Source organism: Rissa tridactyla, chromosome 6 (genome assembly GCF_028500815.1).
Source record: "Rissa tridactyla isolate bRisTri1 chromosome 6, bRisTri1.patW.cur.20221130, whole genome shotgun sequence".
NCBI lineage: Eukaryota > Metazoa > Chordata > Aves > Charadriiformes > Laridae > Rissa > Rissa tridactyla.
The window spans coordinates 20,690,209-20,709,726 of NC_071471.1; positions in this window are offsets into that span (position 1 = coordinate 20,690,209).

The following is a 19,518-nucleotide window of genomic DNA, read 5'->3' on the forward strand; positions in this document are numbered from 1 at the left end:
GATCTTCAGGTGACAGCTGCTACCCAACTCTGAAATGGTAACCTTTAAAAGTACTGGAGTAATGAAAATAAAAACCTTAGCCTACCTGCTTGTGGAAGCTTTGTAGGCATCTCCATGGAACTAGTATAGTTTAAAGTAACAGTGGAAAGACTGGAAGAAAATAAACATTGGTTGGAAGTCTTGTAAAGACTGTCAGACTATAATTTTGTCAAAACAAGCTGGTATTAACCATCATCTTTTGAAACAAATACATCAAAAAACCTGCAAAGAATGTCTGCTGTATCTTGTCTTAAGTGTATGGCAATACAGCACCAAGCACTTCTGTTGGTATTAGGGACTTTCAAAATCTGCCACAAAGCAAGTAATAGTAAACAATGTCCTGCTTTCTTCAGGGACAGACAACCAGGAAATTTCTGGGAGGATGTCCTCATACTGATCTACTCACATCCACTCTGCTGTTAAGTAAGGTAAAACCAAACGATGACAAGCGCTACTCCTAGTTTGGTTATTGCAGTACCTCTGACTTTGTGCCTGTAAAGTCACTTCTTGACCAACAATAAACTGAAAGGAAATCAGCTTAAGACATCAGCATCTGTTGCTATGAGCAGATTCAGAAGAACAAGCTAATCCCATAATAGCATTAATAAACTGTCTCCACAGAATATGTTTTTATTTGGTTTTGTTTGTTGTTTGGGGTTTTTCTTAGTCAGTTGGACCCATTAAGCTTTGTAGATGAACACGTACTCTCTGAGAATGTATAGAGCGTAGGTTATACATGGGAAGGTTAGGAAAGATTTGTCAGTTAAAAAAAAAGCGTGGAGAGAGAAAAATTATAGACCAGCCAGCTTAACTTCAATTTCTGTAAAAGTACTGAAAGTATCAGCCTATTTTTGAGCTCTTTAGAAAACAACAGAGATGAGTAACAGCCAGCGTAGATCTGTAAAGAGCAAATCATGTACAACTAATCTAATTTTGTCTGTTGTTGTAGCAGGCTGTTTGGATAAAGCAACAGCAGAAGGGTTCTAGCTTGACTTTCATCCTGGCACACTTGCAACATCCTCATAACCTTGGGGTACGGGGTCTAGCAAGTGGGTGAGGCAATGTTTTAAAAATTTTCAGTTCATTCTCGGTTCATTCTTCTGTCAGGGCTCTAAAATGCTCCATTGTGAATTTTGGTGATATTCAATATTTTTATAAATGCTTATTAAAGTTGCAGATGACAGCAACGGGAAAGGAGCTGAGAATATGCCAAAAAACAGTAGAAGAATTCAAAATGACAAATTCAAGATCTTGCTTAAAAATATATTGCATTTGTCCTCATTGCAAAACAATCTACTGTGTTTTGATAAGAATAAGCTACACATTCACAAAATGAGATAAAATTGGAAATCCTTCGGAAAAAGACCTGGCGATTATAGTAAATCGCCTATAAATCATGAGTGACATTGTCACAAGAGAGTAAGGACCCACACATATAACGCAATAATGTTATATATGCAGTGCCTAGACCCGTGATACAGGCAGCAAAATTCATGAAATCATTCTCCGCTGTACTTAGCATTGGGAAAGACTGCCTGTTGTGTCCAGCTCTGGGTGCCACACTGTAGGAAAATATAAATTGGCTGGACAAACTGAAAAGGAAATCAGCATAACCTTCAGAAGGAGAAAGAAGAAAGGAAATGGGAATGTTTAGCATCAAGGGGGTGATGTAAAGAATCTTTTCTAGCATGTAAAGAAGTAGGGAGTGTATTCTCCCTGTCTAGGATGAGTAAAATAAGCAAACAGGATCTTAAAACACAGTAAGGAAGATTTAAATTCGACAGAGGAAACCTTCCTAGAGACAAACATCATGAAGCGTTTGATTAAACTATTTTACCCCTCAAAGCTGTGCTTATACCTACAGTCTGTATTTGTGTTATGTGGATGAAGTAGTTATACATTGATATGTTCATAGTTTTGTGGGTCTTTCAAATCCAAACCAAGTCCTTGGGTCTTTTATTTCTACTGTAATTTCAAATTCCCTGAACGGCTTAAAACGTACTTATAGTACGTATAACTGTTTTGTTTTGCATCCTTTTAAATGACTGAACAGAAACTGTTCCCAGCCTAAAATCTGGATGCAAATACCCTGGAATTTTCTGGAGAGGATTTCAGCTCTGTATTCAAGCTTGAATTATGCATCCTAAATCCCTATCTGATTTGGAGCTATTTTGTGCAAGAAAGCATTTGGAATTAATTATTTTTTTGCAGTTTTTAATTAGGGAAAGAATCTGACTGATTACATTCTCTCCTTCAATTAACTAAAATAATTTCACTTCTGGGCTTATACCTTGCATGCCAAATTGCAACTAAACGTGCATAGTAAAGCCTGATGGTAGTATCCCTAAAAATAGAGGTTTAAAATAGGAATGCTCTGAGAATTTAAACTACATGAGAATGAACAATAATGCTCTAATGTTTCAGGACAATCTAAGGTTCTTTTTTCTCCTCTATTTGTTCCTAGAAGAATACTTAGGTTTATATAACGCATGAATACCAAGATTTGTGGTGGGAATACTTCACATCTACAAATGGCAGTCCCACTGGGATTTGTAGCACTGTTTTAGATTTCTGTTTCCTGCTTCAGATTTCTGATTCAGTTTCCTGAAGTTTCACCATCGCACCAAATGCCATTTCAGAAGAGTTCTGTTATAACACTTTTCTGCATTATACACAGTTCTCTTTATATACCTGGATTGGATTACATTGAATCACACTGTCAAATTAATTAAAAAACGTGGTCTTGTCATAGCAAAAACATGTGTATGAAAAAAGGAGCAAATCATCAGCATATACTAAATATGATTTGTTGTTTTAAAAAATAATTTATGTTTATATTAAATCTTCTTGGATCTTTTTCAAGGAGGAAGAGACAAGTTTCCATTTGTGCCCATAAATGACTTTAAATACTGGTGAATGAATAATATCAATCAAAGTCAAGTCAGCATTGTCAATGCCAAGACAGAACTAAACGATCCCATTTGATATCTAATATGTTGCTTTATGTTGTTTGTTTGGTTTGGTTTGTGTTTTTTTTTTCTTTTTAAGACTCATTCAGTTTAAAGCAGGATTCTCAATCTTTGTAGTTCAAAAAAACCCAGTCATTGTCTTTAGGTATCTCTGCAGATCCTCACATCCTCCTTATGTCTCATTCTGCCCTGCAGCTCTAAGTCAGTACCTTCTCAGTCTTTTCACACAGCTAAAATTTCTGTCTAGATTCATCGGGTCACATCTTGGTTACTGCATAATTTCTTTTCTCTTGCCTGTAGAAATGCGATCTTGCTCCCAACATAGCCATACAGAAGATTGCAGACAGAATTGTTTTTCTAGCTCATCATTCAGTTTTTGCATCTCTCCCCTGATTTTCCATTGCATCAAAGAGAAAGCACTTGTCCTCATTTTCAAGGCTGTCACTCTGCCCAACTTATCCTCATTTGCTCGCACCAGAGAATTTTATTCTTGAATCTGATCATCCTTTTTTTGCCAATTTGACTGAAAACTTAATAAGTGCTTTTGGGCTTTGTCTCACTGGGACTCCACTGGGAGGCAAGAACTTTCCAAGAAGTTCTGCAATCTGTTCTTTAAACTTCCATCTGCCCTCAGAAGTATTTGGCAAACATTAAACTATGAGCATTGCCCCATGCTAATTTGAATAGTTTCCTCTCTAGTCCTAGAACCTAGGGCTAGATAGCAGATGATTCTGCATTCATTAATCCACTAAGATTAAATCAGGATTGTAAAATTTTTGAAAGTAAGGATCCATTTTTGTTCTGAGCTTGTAGATCTCTTAGAAAGTGTCTGGGCACTAGAATAAGACAAAATATACTTAGTAATTCTGTAGTAATCTTGATTATGATAATTACAGCTATCATAATATGATGATAAGAAAAGATTAATGAAATAGTGGACTTTCCATAGAGTGGTGTAGCTTTTTCCTTCAAAGCCTGTGAATTGTCAGGTTTTGTATGACAGAGGAATGTGATGACATCAGTGTTCTCTTGCTCTGACCTCCTTGTTTTAGTCTGGCTCAAAAAAACCAACTTGATTGTAGTGTCAATCAGACTGTTCTTCCTTCTAATTGTGGTAGTGTAGTGATTTTAAATTTAAATAACAAATAGGCAAAAAAAAGCTCTGTGTAAGAACTTCTAAAACGGATTTTAAAATCTGTGCTCCACAGTGGGAGGCATTGTTCAGTAGTGAACTAGAATGGAATAATTACACTGGAAGAGAGCACATGCAGCAGAGAACAGGTAGCATAGGTTGACATAGATTGATGCTAGAAGATATTAAGTTTTCTTTATTTTTCTGGTAAATATCTGCTGGGAATGACTGAAACAGAGGTTTGGGGAAATAATCAAATGTAAGTGGAAAGGTCAGGTTGGATTTTACAGTATTACAGCCTGTATTGCTCAAGTTGCCAAAGACCAAGATTTTGAAACATAATTAGACTGTCCTAAAAAGAGCAAGATTAGATTTTCGGTTAGTTGCTTTTTTCTTTGTTTTCTGGTTGTTTGGGTTTTTTTTAATTGCATTTGAAATGTATTTTAAATGCATTTTAAGGTGCACCTTGTAGATAAGGGCAAACATTGTTTGCTTTTCTGTCTTTAAAGAAGAAGTAGAACCCAATGGAGTTTATTCACACATGAATTTCAGGAGAAAAAAATGCAAGACTTTAAATAAAATTCTGAAAGTCAGAAACAACTTGATCTGCAGGACTTTGCAGTTGCTGAAACTGGGCGTGTAAAGAAAACTAGAAGAGGAGAATGCAGGAAACAGAGGCAGAAGTTCTTGATGCTGTGCAAAATATTTACCATGTTTGAGATGCATTGTTATTCTGAGCCATTAAAGCAGTGTAATTTCTTCATCAATATATTCACAAATACTGGGGCAATTCAGGTACACCAATACTTGCAAAGGGAAAACTAGAATTTTGGTGTTTAAAGCAGAAGAGGTAAAGTGGCAAACCTTGGTGTTTCCTTCATTCTTCAGGGCTGAGTCAGTGACAATGACTCCATTTACAGGCTTAAAAAAAATTCTCCTTTTAAAGCCCTATCTCTTTATCTTTAGAGATAATGGACTGGCTGATCTAACTGGCTCGGTTAATTATTCTTGGATTTAAACTGAGTAGGCTGAACAGGCTGAACCAAAATGAGTACCTGTAGGTATGATGGAGACAATACCTGTTCTGTGCAAAGGCCAGTGCTCTATACTGGGAACATTCTTCGATATGGTAAGTACATTTTCTACGGAGACGTCATACCCTTAACTTACTTTAGTATATTTTGGGGGTTTTTGTTCCTTTATTTCTGAACATTTAGTGATTGAATACAGCAACCATATAATATAAGGAAACTATGACCTTTTTTTAATTGCATTAATGACCATCAGAAACTCCTGAAGAGTTGCAGATGAAAATCCTGCTTGAGACACTTGCGCAGTTCAAACCCATTGAGTTCAATGAATAAAATAAGAAATATTTGGCATGAATCACATTTATCTGAGTTTGAAATGTATTCCTAGTAAAAATTAGCATGTACCAAGTGTTGTTGAAATAATGTTTAAACCTTAGGAGGGGGTGGGAAGTAAGTAAGTAATTTCATAAAGATTTGCCCTCAATGAAAAGTTGGAAACACATTCTGATTTAGTTAAGAAATTGATAGGAACACAGAAATCAAGAAAAAATCAAGCAGTCCAATATCCTGTCTGTGGAAGTGGCCAAACCCATATTCTTTAGAAGGGCAGGCAGATGTGCTATGGCACATCTTCACACCTGTCTAATCCTGATCTTTCTAGAGATTGTGCTTCAGGGTTTAATCAAGTTTCAGTCTTCCTTCCACAAATATATAGATTGTCATTAAGTATAGCAACTCTATACATTCATAACAGTTTTGAATCTGAAGCTTTGTCTGCAGTAGCTTCCTGTAGACTGCAGTAGATTTTGCAGTTCAACTTTGTTTTCGGTGTCCCATTTTGTCAATTCTTTCAAGTGGACTTTTGCTGTTATACACGAAAAAAACACTGATTTACTTTTGTTTGAACTTTTAAAATTATTTGTTCTTTTACTGTATCATGCAGAGCCCCTGTGTCTTCATTGTTAAAGAGACTAAATCCAGAATACATCCTATACAAACAAACCAAGTTGAACCTAAAAAGATAACAAACTTTTTAACGGTTCTCTTAAGAGCTGCCAAGTTTGCATGAAGTGTGTGTTATCTGTTTTAATAGGGCAGATAATTTAATTGTTTAAAACTCCCTAACTCTTAACAAGTATTCACCTGTAGAAAAGTCTGTCTTCATTTAGCAGAGCTGCAGAAAAGTCCTTTGGCATTTTCTGTGGGAAGTAGCATAAATGTGCACTCATATGCTAAAGTAATTTGATGTAGAGCTCTGCGAACTGTATGTTTCCTCTGTGCTCATCTCTTCCCAAGTAATTTTCCTCTTCTTGTTTTGCTCTCCAGTTTCCAAGGAATTTGATATTCCTCAGATTGTTAAGGTCTTCACATGTCAGTTGACTTTCTAAACATCATACTAGATTTTCTGTATAGAGCATTCCAAGGAAAATACAAGAAGAGAAAGAAAGTACAAACCTATACATTTTTGCCACATGCTGTTATAAAACAAAGCATGGGAATAATGGCCAGCTATAAATCAGGAAAAATAAAATGTGAACTCAGATAACCTGGGGTCATGCAGACAGTGTCTTTTTCAAAACCAGCTGAATCAATGCCTGTCACACTGGGCTCTGCATTGGGTTGGTAAGAATCTAACATAGCATGACACTAATTTTTTTAGACAGAAACTAATTAACTCCTCACTGAGACTTAGGGGAAGTTCTAGTTAATAATCATTGGGACAATTGCTCCTAAAAGTAGTCAATCAAAGAGCTGAATGCATTGAATGAGAAAGTCAAAAGAGAACTCTCTTTCAGCACAGGCAGCTCTTACCCAAGTAGTGTTAGCCTTCTGTGTCAGATCTGCACTTTTACCGGCTTTGGAAAGGGAGAAGCATGCAATGATAGGGAATTTTAAGGTGCAGCTAGACATCATGTGATCCAATATGAGCTGATCCAACAACTCACCGCTGCTGAGAAGGGTAGTTAGGCTCATTCCTGATTTTAATATGGTCCCACTGACAGTGCCAGCTCTGGCACTTATGTGGCCTTACAGTGAGTTGCTTCAACCCACTAAATCAGCAGTAAAAACCAAATTATTAACTGTACTACAAGGGCCGGGTTCTTCCAGCAGCAACAGTCTGTTTCTGCTTCCTTTGAAAGAAGAATAGAAAGCCCTTCTCTGAGGTGTTCTTCAGTTGCTAATCCCTGCCTCCATTTTTGGTGTATCTCCCTTTTGCATTGTTAAGGCAGGGACTGGCTATCCACTTGGTTTCTTCTTGCACAGTAGGGTACGGAGGAGTAGAGAAAGCTGAATGAAAGAAGTAAGCAGGAGGCCTGAATTTTGAATTGCAGTTTTGTCCCCTGAGTAGTCAAGAGATTCCAAAAAAGGAGACAGGCTGGGATAGGCAGGAAAGGGGAGAGAGGGAGAGAGAGACTAGTATTCATCCTGCTCGAAACTCATCACTCTTCGCTCTTCTTAGGTTCGTTCTCACTCCTCCCATGAGGAGCCAGCTGATCCCTTCTGGTCCTTCTACTCAGCTACATTTCCATCTCCCCTTCCGTGCACACACTCCCTGTCATAGTTACAACCTTGATTTTTTTTCCTTTGCAACTGAAAAGCCCTCAGCCAGCTCATGTATGTATTGTTTGGTGTGAGACGCATCGTAAAATGCTACTAGCAGCTAAGATTCTGCCCTAATGCAGAACCAGGCTTCACTGAACAAGTACTTTGAGCTACATTAAGAAAATGTTATTAAAAATATGGGTTTTTCTCTAATACTAAAATTCAGATTAGGGCTCAATGTGGCCTGCTATTTCCCATTTTGTTCATGGCTAATGCATAATATTCACAGTAAGAGAAAGAAACTGATTATCTATGTAGGCTTCAGTATTACCCAAAGCCCAGCAAACTGGAAGAGGAATGATTCAATTGATATCAGGCAGTAATTTTTGTTTTTAAAAGGCAGTCTCATTTGTATAGGTTATTTCATTAGCTGCCCCACAGGATATGAATGTATACCGTACACCTGCAGTGTTTGCTGTCAGTCTGCTTTCATCTCTTATTTTCTAATTTTTTTCTTTCTTTAGATGCCATTCTTGGTGGCTTTGCTCTTTGAGCTACTTCTTAGCCGCTCTACATTATACATTATATTTTAGTCGTATCTGTTTACCCCGAAGATGGTTCAAGTGCTTCTGAAAGAACAAAAACAGGCATCGGTCCAAACTTCAGCTAGTCTATAAACTAATCAGAACTGTAAATATCACACATTTGGTGCAGAGAAGTACATATGAGTAATGAGGTTTCAGTCTCTGCTGCAGGCGGTCTTGTAATGAATGTCTTATAATGTACCAAAGTATGTTGCTACTTCCATCTGCTTTTTCTACCTTATTTTATTTACTGCTACCAGTTAATCTACAGTCCAGTCACAATTCCTTCCTCTTATTGTAAAATGACAACAGCTTATGATCTTGTGCCTTGCTACTCTCACCTATCACCAGCTCCATTGGTTTCTGCTTTCCTCCTTGATACACTTTGCTTTCTGTGCTGCTCCTTTTCCACCTGCACTGAGTATTTTGGCACAGTATTTGGGTAAGCACAGTAGTCTTTCAGAGCTACAGGCAGTTTCTGATCTTCAAATTCTGAAGCACCTCCTTCATCAAAGTGCAGACATGGTGGCAAAGCTGGAAACATTGGAAATGGAGCCCTGCAGGGACTGAGCTCTTAGGCCTCCGGGGTTTTAGAAACCTGCTGGGACTCGGTTAGAAGAAGCCATTGGGGGATGATAAACTCTGTAGTTGCAAGCAAGGACTACCTTGAGCAGAAGACAATTTATCTCCACTGTGTTTGGAGCGAAGACAAGGGGAGAATATAGTCTTGTCTCAATAGGAGAGATGTATGCTGTTGATACTCTTGCTCACCTCAGCTGAAATAAATTGCAGTTAAGCTTGTCTAGACTGAGTAATTAAAAACATAGTGAGACAAATTATTTATCCTTTAAGCTGTCTTCAAATCAGGAAATGTTTACACGTAAAAGGCCCCTTGATGGGTTGTTCTAGATAGGTTGGTAAGTTTTTTCATTTCTCCCCTTCAGCAATTGCTGAAGTACACCTATCAATCATTTTGGAGTGGAAACGGGAGATGGCTAGGCCATATTTCCCTGAGGATCAAAGCTAGACTGTTGAATTTAGAGCAGCCAGAAGGTTGGTCTTACCTGGCTGAGAGCTGGAGCTGTAACTATCAGCTGAATTTTGCAGTATCTCTAAGCATGCTATAAGTAGCTATGAAATACTTCCTAAACTTTTTCCAGCTGTCGTGGAGAAAGTCAGAGCTGCCACGGCGTTTTATCTTCTGTTGGATTCTTGGTCAGTGTTGTGTGTTACTGGCTGTTCCATTGTTTATGTATGTGTGTGTGTATATATATATATATATATTTAGTGGCATCTATATGAGTTTAGTTTCACTTAAGTTTTATTCAGCTTGTTAACAAGATGACAGTCCACCCCCTATTAAAATATGTAACAAATCACTGTAGCTAGAATGAATGTACTAAATGTACTTAATTCTCAGGTCTGCTGTCACTACCACATTTTCACCTGCTTGTGTTGCACACCTGTGGTGTGTTGGCTGCATAATGATTGCCGTTTTGGAGAAGTCCACATTTGTAACCGTATTTTATATATATATAAATATATATATATACACACACACCTATATATATAGTAATGACTATTCCTCAAAGGAAACTATATGACTCTACAGATGGGTAACTGTCAGTAAAAAAGTGAAGGCATCTCTTTAGCTAGTTAAAATCGTATAGTACAGTTGCAGAAATAGACTACAAAACCTTATTAGGGTGTTTATCCCTGCCTTTTAGTTCTTCTGATTCAGTTGGCAAACCTCTGGTTTGCTTCCACTCAAAAGAGACTTCAGTTCTGTGTGTCCATTGAATACAGTGTCAACGCTGGAAGAACTGTGTAAAGGGAGTATATTTGTGTAGTATTGACAATTCCAAAATTACGAAAAATAAAATTCCAAAATTACAGGGATATTATTATAAGGATACCTCTTGTTTTCATTTTTTTTTCCTGAGTTCTCAGCCATTAGATGTACTCATGCTTTGTAAAGGACTATACTTTGTTTTCCTTAACGAAGTAGCAATAGAAGGAATGTATCAGTGATACCAAGGTAGTGTTTGGTGCCAGGGAGATTAGTAGCTTGGATCCCAAAGCAGTTTCAGTGTAGTCCTCTAGGGGAACCTAGTGGATCTCTCTGTAAAGTGCTTCCCTGCACGTAGTCCAAGTCATATGCAGACTTTAGATGGATCACTGAAACTGAAGAGCAAAAAGCTGAACACCTGCTTTGGCCGACTAACTTGAGTTAATAATTGTCAACCAGTTTGCAAGGTAATTGCAAGAGAGAGATGGAATGTTTCATTGATTTGTAAACAGATTAGATTATCAGAATGAGAAGATGTATACCCACCCTGTAGTCATTGATCATCCCTAGGAACGTTGAGGCTTCCAGGTAGAGATCCTGTATCTTTGGCGAGGACCAAAGAAAAAAGATGAGAAGCCAACTGTGAGGTAATGGATTCCTTTCCTACCACAGGAACTGTTGCTTTTTGATATCTACTGTTGGCTGGCTGTTGTCTTTGTCTTTTGTTTGGTTTTATAGTTTTTTGCTAATAATTTAGATGAACTGAAAGTCTTGATCTTTTTTGCCTGAGTCTTGTTCACTTCTGCAGAACCTCAGATACTGCGTGACATGCGTAGCTGAACTCCATGTCCAGCCTGCATCTTGGTTGGATATAGGAATTCAGGTTCTTCTGAAAAAATAAGCAGACACTAGAGTAATATTTAAGATTCTCAGAAACATTCATTTATCTGACTTTCTGAATGTATGTACGTGCTTACCTTCAGTATACTCTTCAGGTAGCAGAAAAATGTGTGAGGACAGATCAGTAGAATGACTGCTACAGTGGGGAGTAATTCCAGGGCGGAAGTAATTCCTTCAGATAGCTTCTCCAGGAACTGGCATAGTCGTGTCCTCTGGTGGAGTTAAGAAAGTAATTCTGTCTCTGCATTGACATCCCCATGCAAGGGGAAGAGTCCATCACTGCCTGCGGAATCAGGAGTTACCTGAGAAACTACTCAAAGCTGCCAGTGACAGATGTTGTTCTGGACTCTACTGGCTGCAGAGGGAATTAGGATTCTGAAGGAATCTGAGGCGTTTCGCAACTCCAAACTGTAATAAGGGCTGCTGGCCTGTAGAGCAGGAACGCCTTTAGCGAACAGGGAAATAATGCCTTCTGGCTAAATGAGCTATTGGTTTTATACACATCTCAGTCTAAACTCAGCAAATCTTTCATTGCCCTATACTCTCTAGGTGAATGGATAGAAATTGAGCACTCATATTTACTATTTTTGCTGAGATGGCTTTAATCGACAATCCAGCTGGAGAAAACAACTCTTCCGGGCCTTTTAAAGCTGGTCAGTGATCAGCTCTAGCAAGCTTGATTATGTCCATTTAGCTCACCAGTGCATACTGATTGTGAGGGGGACATAAAACTGTGACTTAAAGGCCAGCAGAAATGTGGAATCTTGCACATGATGGATTGAAGAGTACTCATGAAAAATAATGTCATGTTCAGAACATGATCACTGAACCATGATCTCAGTACAAAGGCTGAGAACCTAATAATATGTGGTTCTTTTTTATTTTTCCCTGTCCTGCCTCTCAGTGACGAATAAAATATCCCCAGATTCTTCCTTACACACTGAGAAAAGATAAAAAATTACAATCAGCTTTTGCCCTGTTCAGCTGGAGCTTTACTGCTGTACTGGTTTAACAGAAGCCATTGAAAGAAGCTCATCTTCCTCTTTCAAGCCAATGGGGACTTCTTTGCAGCAGCAGGATCCTATATGGGAGCAGAATATTCTGTGCTGAATGTCAGTAGCAGTTGTTATTATTTGTTGGATGTGGACTTAATGGATGAACAGCAGTGAGTTTATTTGCCAGAAATATCAAATGCTAACGAACAGCTTGCTGTAGTCCTGGCCTTGGCTTCCATCATTAACCTGATTAGACCAGAATTATCTGCAATGTTCTTGGATGTTCTTTCACTAGTATTAGAAGGTCATTAAACAATGGGCATATATTTTGCAAGTTCCACGGGGATTTCTTTTAATTTCAAACAGGTAGAGAGGGATTTCATGTTTCATTTTGAAATGCAAATTTTTTTATGAGTAGGCAAATTCTCAACTTCAAGCAGAGGGAGCCCAAACTGACTGGATTTTAACGCTAACATTTTTGTTGTTTTCAATTTAATTGTAAAAATTGTAGCAGGGTTGGTTGGGCTGGTTTTTTTTTTGTTAAAGCGTAACATTCACCCTTTAAAGATCACTTGAACACCATCTGGTTTGTTTTCCAGATATTTTGTTTGTTTTTAAGGACAAAGTGGTTTTGATCATAAAGGAAATCAATATTCGTTCCATCAAATATATGTTGCTGTGTTGTTTGTTATTTATATAAAGAACTGTATTATAATAGTTGTTTAATTTCCCATCATGGCAAAAAGCTTGAACCTCACAGTTGAAATATGGGTAAATGAATTGGAAGTGCTTGAAGACAGCTTACAGCAGGGATTGGTATAGCTCTATGGTATGTGATGTTATTTTGTGGACCTCAGCAGTGGGTAAACTCTTTGTTCTCTCCTCTGAATGTAGTTATCTGTGTCTGGTTTGTTTTATTCTAATGCTTCCATGAATAGACACAGCAAGTTCAGAAATGAGTGTTAGAAGTTCCAAACTTCTAACAGTGTTCAACTTTTAATAAAGAGACTAGTTTTTAAATTCTAGGAAGGTATTTTTCACTTTCTGCCTGTAACAGATTCTATCCAGATGTTTTATGTCTCTGCCCCAATACAAATGTTGCCTGAGTGTTTCTCACAAATGAAACAGTGCTATTGTACAAATCCTAAATTTGGCAATTACACAACTATAGCTGTCCATGTCGTGTTGTCAAATCTCAGCATTTTTGTTATGTTTTGGCATTAGTCACCATAATATTCCCAGTGATGAGAGAAGACTTTTTATCTCATATCGTATTTTCTGGCAAACAGTACTGTTAACTAGAACTTCTCCAGCAGACTCCTCCATGGTCCTGGTTGGTGCAGCTGTAGGGAGGTGTGGTGCTAAATTTATCCTGTAAAATTCCAAATCTTGGCAAAAGGTGTAAATGAGGGGAGTGGGGGGCGGGTGTGGAAATTACAAGGCCCAGATTCCTAGGAGCCAGTGTAGCAAATCACTTTGTGAGACCTGGTAGTTTTGTCTGCAGTATGTTGTGGTGCTTATGGAAGCTGGGCTTCCCACCACTGGCAAGGCTGCCACATACATGGATAAAGGAGCTCCTCCCATAGCAAAGCTTAGGGAGAAAGGGGCAGGTCAGACCTCGTTATTCTGGGAAAGTGATTTTTGCGGTATGTGGCTAATAAGGATATGTATAGAGTAAACTCAGACTTAAATATACTTACTTCCTTTTTTTTTTTTTTTTTTTAATTCTACATTTTTCTAGCTCTCTTAGTTGTGATGAGGGTTGTCATGATGTTATTTCCCCTTCCTCAGTATACAGGCAGTAGGAAGCTATTGTTAGTGCTGAGAAGTATGGACAGATGCATATGCTTAAACAATTTTTGCCCCAGGAAACCAGCTTTTACTACTTAAATATCCTTATTAACTATTTTGCTGCCTCCATTTTTAGACATTGAGCTCAGGTGCCTAACCCACAATCCCAAACTGCCTCAAAGCTGACAACACCCTAGTAGTCTGCTGTCAAAACCTTCACTTCCCACTTGACAGTATCTGATGTTCTTATGTGGCTGTTAGTACAAAATATGGCAGAGTGCTGCATATTAAAAATGGAGAGTAAATAAAATAGATGTTGATCTGAAGCTAAGTAACATGATGGGTTTTGAAGAGACCATTATTAAATAGGATAAGAATTTCTATATGACCTGTAACATTTTCATATTTAATTCAGTAAAAGAATTAATTATTCAGTAGTTGAAGATGCCATAGGTTTTCCACTCTAGTGCACTGGCATGTCACAAAATCCAGTGCTCTACTGCAAACGAACAGGGCCACTTAGTCATCGAAATACATCTATAGTGCAGTCAGCTTACTGAGTTAGATCTGGGCAATTAATGGATCAAACGTGTTTTGAGACAAATTTGATGACCTCCTCCACACTGGATGTTTTCTTTACAGCACCAGCGCTTCTACTGAATCCATTGAGGCTGTAAATGACCAGAGAATTTCTCAAAGGCCATCACTGGCCTATGATTGTGGCTCACGTTAAGTGATGTTAAGAGCGTGGCTGCCTGCTTCAGCCCAGGACTCCCTCCTGCGTGGCTGCTCCTGCATGGAGCTCAGCTCAGGGATGCAGGGTCTCTGCCCAGGCTGAGGGATGCAGGTGCCACTTTCCCGGTTGCCAATTCAACCAGTAGCAAAGCTGAGCATGTATCCCAAAGACACACACACAGATGGTGGTGACAGGGCCAGGCGCGCAGAGTGCCATGGACAAGGTGCTGCATTCAACAGCACCTACATATAGGACTTAGGCAAAACACAAACACAGACAGTCAAGAGACATAAGGTCACTAGTGAAAACACACACATGACACTCTCTGGGTGCACAAGCACACGCACATTCGCAGATCCCTTGCGTACTGGCACTTCTTGCCATTTTCAATTACATGTTAGGACATACACTAAGATCGTGTTTGCGCTTCAGTCATGTCAAGGCAAAGAATCATGTCACGACAAATAGCAGTTGCTTGCGATTGCAACAAGTGAGCTTATACGGGGGATTGTTTGAATGCAGGGCTCAGACAGGGCAGCTAAGATTCCCTTTCTCTCAGGGACTCCACTACCAGGTGGAGGTAGCTGGCAGGTCTTGGAGAGGGTGAGGTGCTGCACTGTTTCACAGCTAATGATATGCAACTAAGAGAAAGTGTGATGTGGGAGCCAAAAAGTATATCCTAAACAATGCATGGGACTTGACATATTTGTGGAAAAATAAAAAATACTGCCAAACCGGGTTTTGACTGAATAAATGGTTTATTAAAAAAAAAAAAAAAAAATTAGGAAAACCCCAACCCTCCCATATCCTCTTTAGGTTCTTGACTATAGTAATCAACCTGAACTTCATACTTTGAAGTTCTATTAAGATGCCTTAATGTCTATGGATAGAATAAAATGTATCTGTCACTTTGCAAACAATACAATCCAGTGCACAATGATATCAAGTAAACAAAACAAAATATTCCAAGCTCATTGTGTTATGAATGACAGAAGTGACTCTGACTGAAAACGCTGTTTCCTGCTGCTTGCATGTGTCTGTGGTACAGATCCTGCATGTCTCTGCTGACAGCACAGCTCAAAATTCTTCAGTACAGGCAATAATACCCAGAGGACTGCAAAGCTCAAATTTCAAGTTTAATGACACTTGGGGGGTGTAGAGGCTCCATCTTTGGAACGAGGAGACCAGGGCTTTCTGCTCTGCTACCATTGCTGACATGTTCTCCATCTGCTCTGTTTCTTAGTTTCTCTATCTGTAGAATGCAGTAATACTGTCTGGGAGGAGTGGAAAGCACAACCCACTTTCATTTTTGAAATGTTTTAAATCTTTGGATGAAAGTTGTATAGAAAGCTGAAGTGTTTATTGACTACCTGGCAGGATCCCTGTGTTCCTGTAGGGTCTGAACCAATACTTAATAGTAAGAGTTTTACTAATTCGCTTAAGTGGGGATATGGTCCTCATATGGATGAGATCTGGATGCTGCCTGGACAAATAAAAATCTGGACTCTTCCACCAAACTCACAGTTTTTTAAAAAAGATATATAATGAGACATATCAGAGGGATTTGTCACTGAGTGATGTCTTGGGATCCTAGGGGTCTTTAAAACTAAACAGAAGCAATTTATTTCTTTTGAATATTTGCCCATTGGAACCTCAGACTTTCTAAAGAACAATATGAGAAATTTAACGATTCTTGGTACCCACCCCTAAAAATCTAGTTTCCTAAATACTGATCGCTATTTTTCTTCAATCTTAAAATTTATAAATTACCATTTAGTTACTTAGAATTTTTGTGGCCTCTTAATGTAAGTTCTTTTTCATGTTGATTCATGAATATGGATTTGAGATGCAAGCCCCAGTGTTTAAAGTTTGAAATATTGGTCTTCAGCTGTAATTAACAGGACTTTTTTGTTGTGTGCTAGGATTTTTTTCTGGCTTAAGAGGTGGGTTTACCAACTTAAAGCTTGTAAACATACTGTCTTTGAGTATCTTGTAAGCACTGATTGACTTATTTACGCAAGAAATAGAGCAAGCAGTGCTGTGAAGGCATTCAGAAAAAATCAGTTTTGTTCTTGAAATGTGTGTTCCCCATAATACCATCTCTATGTAGTATTTTTCCTTACCTTTGTTGTAATGAAATGGGTAACTGAAAATAACAGCAATGAAAGAGACTTTGAATGCTCTTGCAGTGGTTTGTCTTGCAAGTTTTCCTCATGTAATTTGTAGGTTGGTTCAGTGGACGGAGCATCTCTGCTTCTGTGCTTGCTTAATTATTTGCAAAATAGGTTTGCTTTAACTCTGAACTTTTTACTTTTTGCATGGAAAAGAAAAACTGGAGAAAACAGTCTCTAAAACTTCTGAGATTTCCTTCCTTTTCTCATTTCTTTTTTCTATCACTTGCAGTATTTAATTATGGCTTTGCTGGCAGTAACTGAAATTAGTGACTAGTGGTAATTACCTTGTGTGATCATAATACTTCCAAGATGTATAGAAGTTTATATCTGTGTCTGTTTAATTTACTGTTCTGGAAATTATCTTAGAATGTATTACGTTACAAAAGAACTTAACTGAATGAACTAAATTCCACTCATTTATTTTCTCTTTTTGATTACAATATAGCTTCTTACTCTGTCCGTGTTGGTTATAAGAAAATTATATTTAAATAGCTAAGGCAATTCAGCAGTGTTTTAAGCGTGAGCATAGGTACGAAACAGCTCGTAGGAAATCAATGCTTATTGTCAGTTTGTAGAGAGATTTGCATGATGCAGTTTGCATTTAGTTCAGATGATAATTCCTGGCTACAGGTGACCTTTCAGCAAGTTCCCCCTTCCTATTAAGCCTCTGTTGTTGCTTAAAATAAAGTGACTATTCGATAAAACTGAGCAAAATGCTTCAGGGCAACTCACTTCTAAAAAACAAACTGAACCCATCAGATAAAGCCGTCAGGGCTTGGGCTTTATCTAATGCTGCACACTCTTTTATAAATTGATTCACTTTTCTGCCAACCCAACATGTCCATGAAATAGCTTGGCTGCTGCTACAAGTACAATTATTAATTCCGCCTGAGGTGATTTGTGTGGTCTTAGAGCCCAGCAAACATCCATTTATACTCAAAGAGATTGTAGATAAAGTAGACACGAGTGCAGGCAATGATTGGCAGCTTTGCTATGAGGTTGTGTGGCCCGATGGGAGTCGGTATCAGTCTGCAGGAGCTGGGCAGGGCCACAGCCATGGCCACAGAGCCAGGATCCGGGAGCAATACTATCAGGAAAAGTGATAACCTTGCTACCTTGCCCCATGCACATCCTAACCCAGAGGAAACTCAGTCTGGTTACTGACTCTGTAGGGAAGATCATTCATGCTTATGGACACCTGCATGCATTTACAAAAACAAATGGCACGTATGTATTTTCTTGTCTCTATATCACAAATATATAATTATGTGCATGTGTGCTATATAACTGTAATTGCAAGACATTGTTTGCAATTCTATATAAATGAAAAACAGTCAGTTTTTGCAGGAAATATTTTCTTTCTTTTTCTCCCCCAAGAGTTAATATTTAAGCTCATTATGTTCTCGGACTGGGAAACAAGTCACTTTTTAGATGGACACTAATTTCCCAATAACAGACTGGGAAGTATATTATTTAAAGCACATGACTTCTTGATATCTGTGTTGTGGATCTTGTATTTTCATTTCTTCTCTGTGTAGCCCTGAATAGACTTATTTCCTAATACAATGGAATATAAGATATGCCTTTATCTACCTAGCTCAGGCAAATCCAGCAAGGATTAAACATAGAATAATCTCAAAATGTAATAAGTAGAGATAAAAATAAATTTACTATAGAACTACAAAAGCAGACATTAAATACAGGTATAGGTGTAGCATCTGAAACTATTTAAGTTTATGAAAAAAACCCCCAAAAAACCACCTCCAAAACCTGACAAGATTTCAAATTGATAATTTTCATTCAACCAATTATATTTTTTTTTTAAAGAAAGAACATGTAACCAATGTAGTGAAAAAGTGAGATAAAGATAAGTACAAATATGCCACCTTAAATAATCATTATAGGGTATTATTATCTCACATGTAGAATTACCTTGCTAGATGGCAATTGAAGTTACTTTTTGCTAAAAATCTAGTTTGAAAATGGTAGTGATGCGAATGGTTGTGTAAAGTACACAACCTTTTCTTAAAGTGGAAAAAATCACCCTTGTGGGTAATTTTATGTCATTGCATAGCTTGCTAGTAAAGCTGTTTGTATTGCGTTATGTTAGAATATTGATCTGATTAAAATTTTCTATTAAAATGGCTCTTGTTCCAAATAGAAAATTCAAGAAAAGTCCAATGTGAGTGAGTTTCAATATTTCATAGAGAGGAAAGCTTTTTTTGTGGTTTATTTTCAATGACAGTAAAACAAATGTTTGTGGTTTTTTTTATCATAGGGAAATAAACTCAGGCTCCCTACTCCCTGCCCCAATGGCCTGGGGGGGGGAAGTAATTGCTTTTATAAAAACTTCTTGTCTAACTGAACTTTTAACTTAAATTATCATGAAAGTGCAAAATAAAGAGTTCTCAGTGTTGGTAAGAAAGAAATAATCTGTTTCTGGTCTACTTGGACATACTGACATGCGCCTGCTGCCAGTGGAAATACAGCTGGATGAATCACTTGATTGAGGCTATACTTCTTCAAAGGAGAGCACTAAACGTTGTTATTGTTTTGTCCTGCTGGAAAAAGATCCTACAGATACTACTATTAGCAACATTCTTTAAATGGGGACCTAAAGATCCTCTTTAAAGCCATTTTTAATTAATTTGATTAAAGAAGAGCAAATAAATAAAGAGTTCATAGACCAGCAGTTCTCAGTGATGTCATGGAAGATGTGTTGACTAAGCATTTTTGAAATGTAAGTCACATGTTGGAAAGCAGTTCATGTAATGCTAAGAGCAAAGGAAAATAAATATGTAGGCATTGGAAAATAAAGACAATAGTTTAAAAGG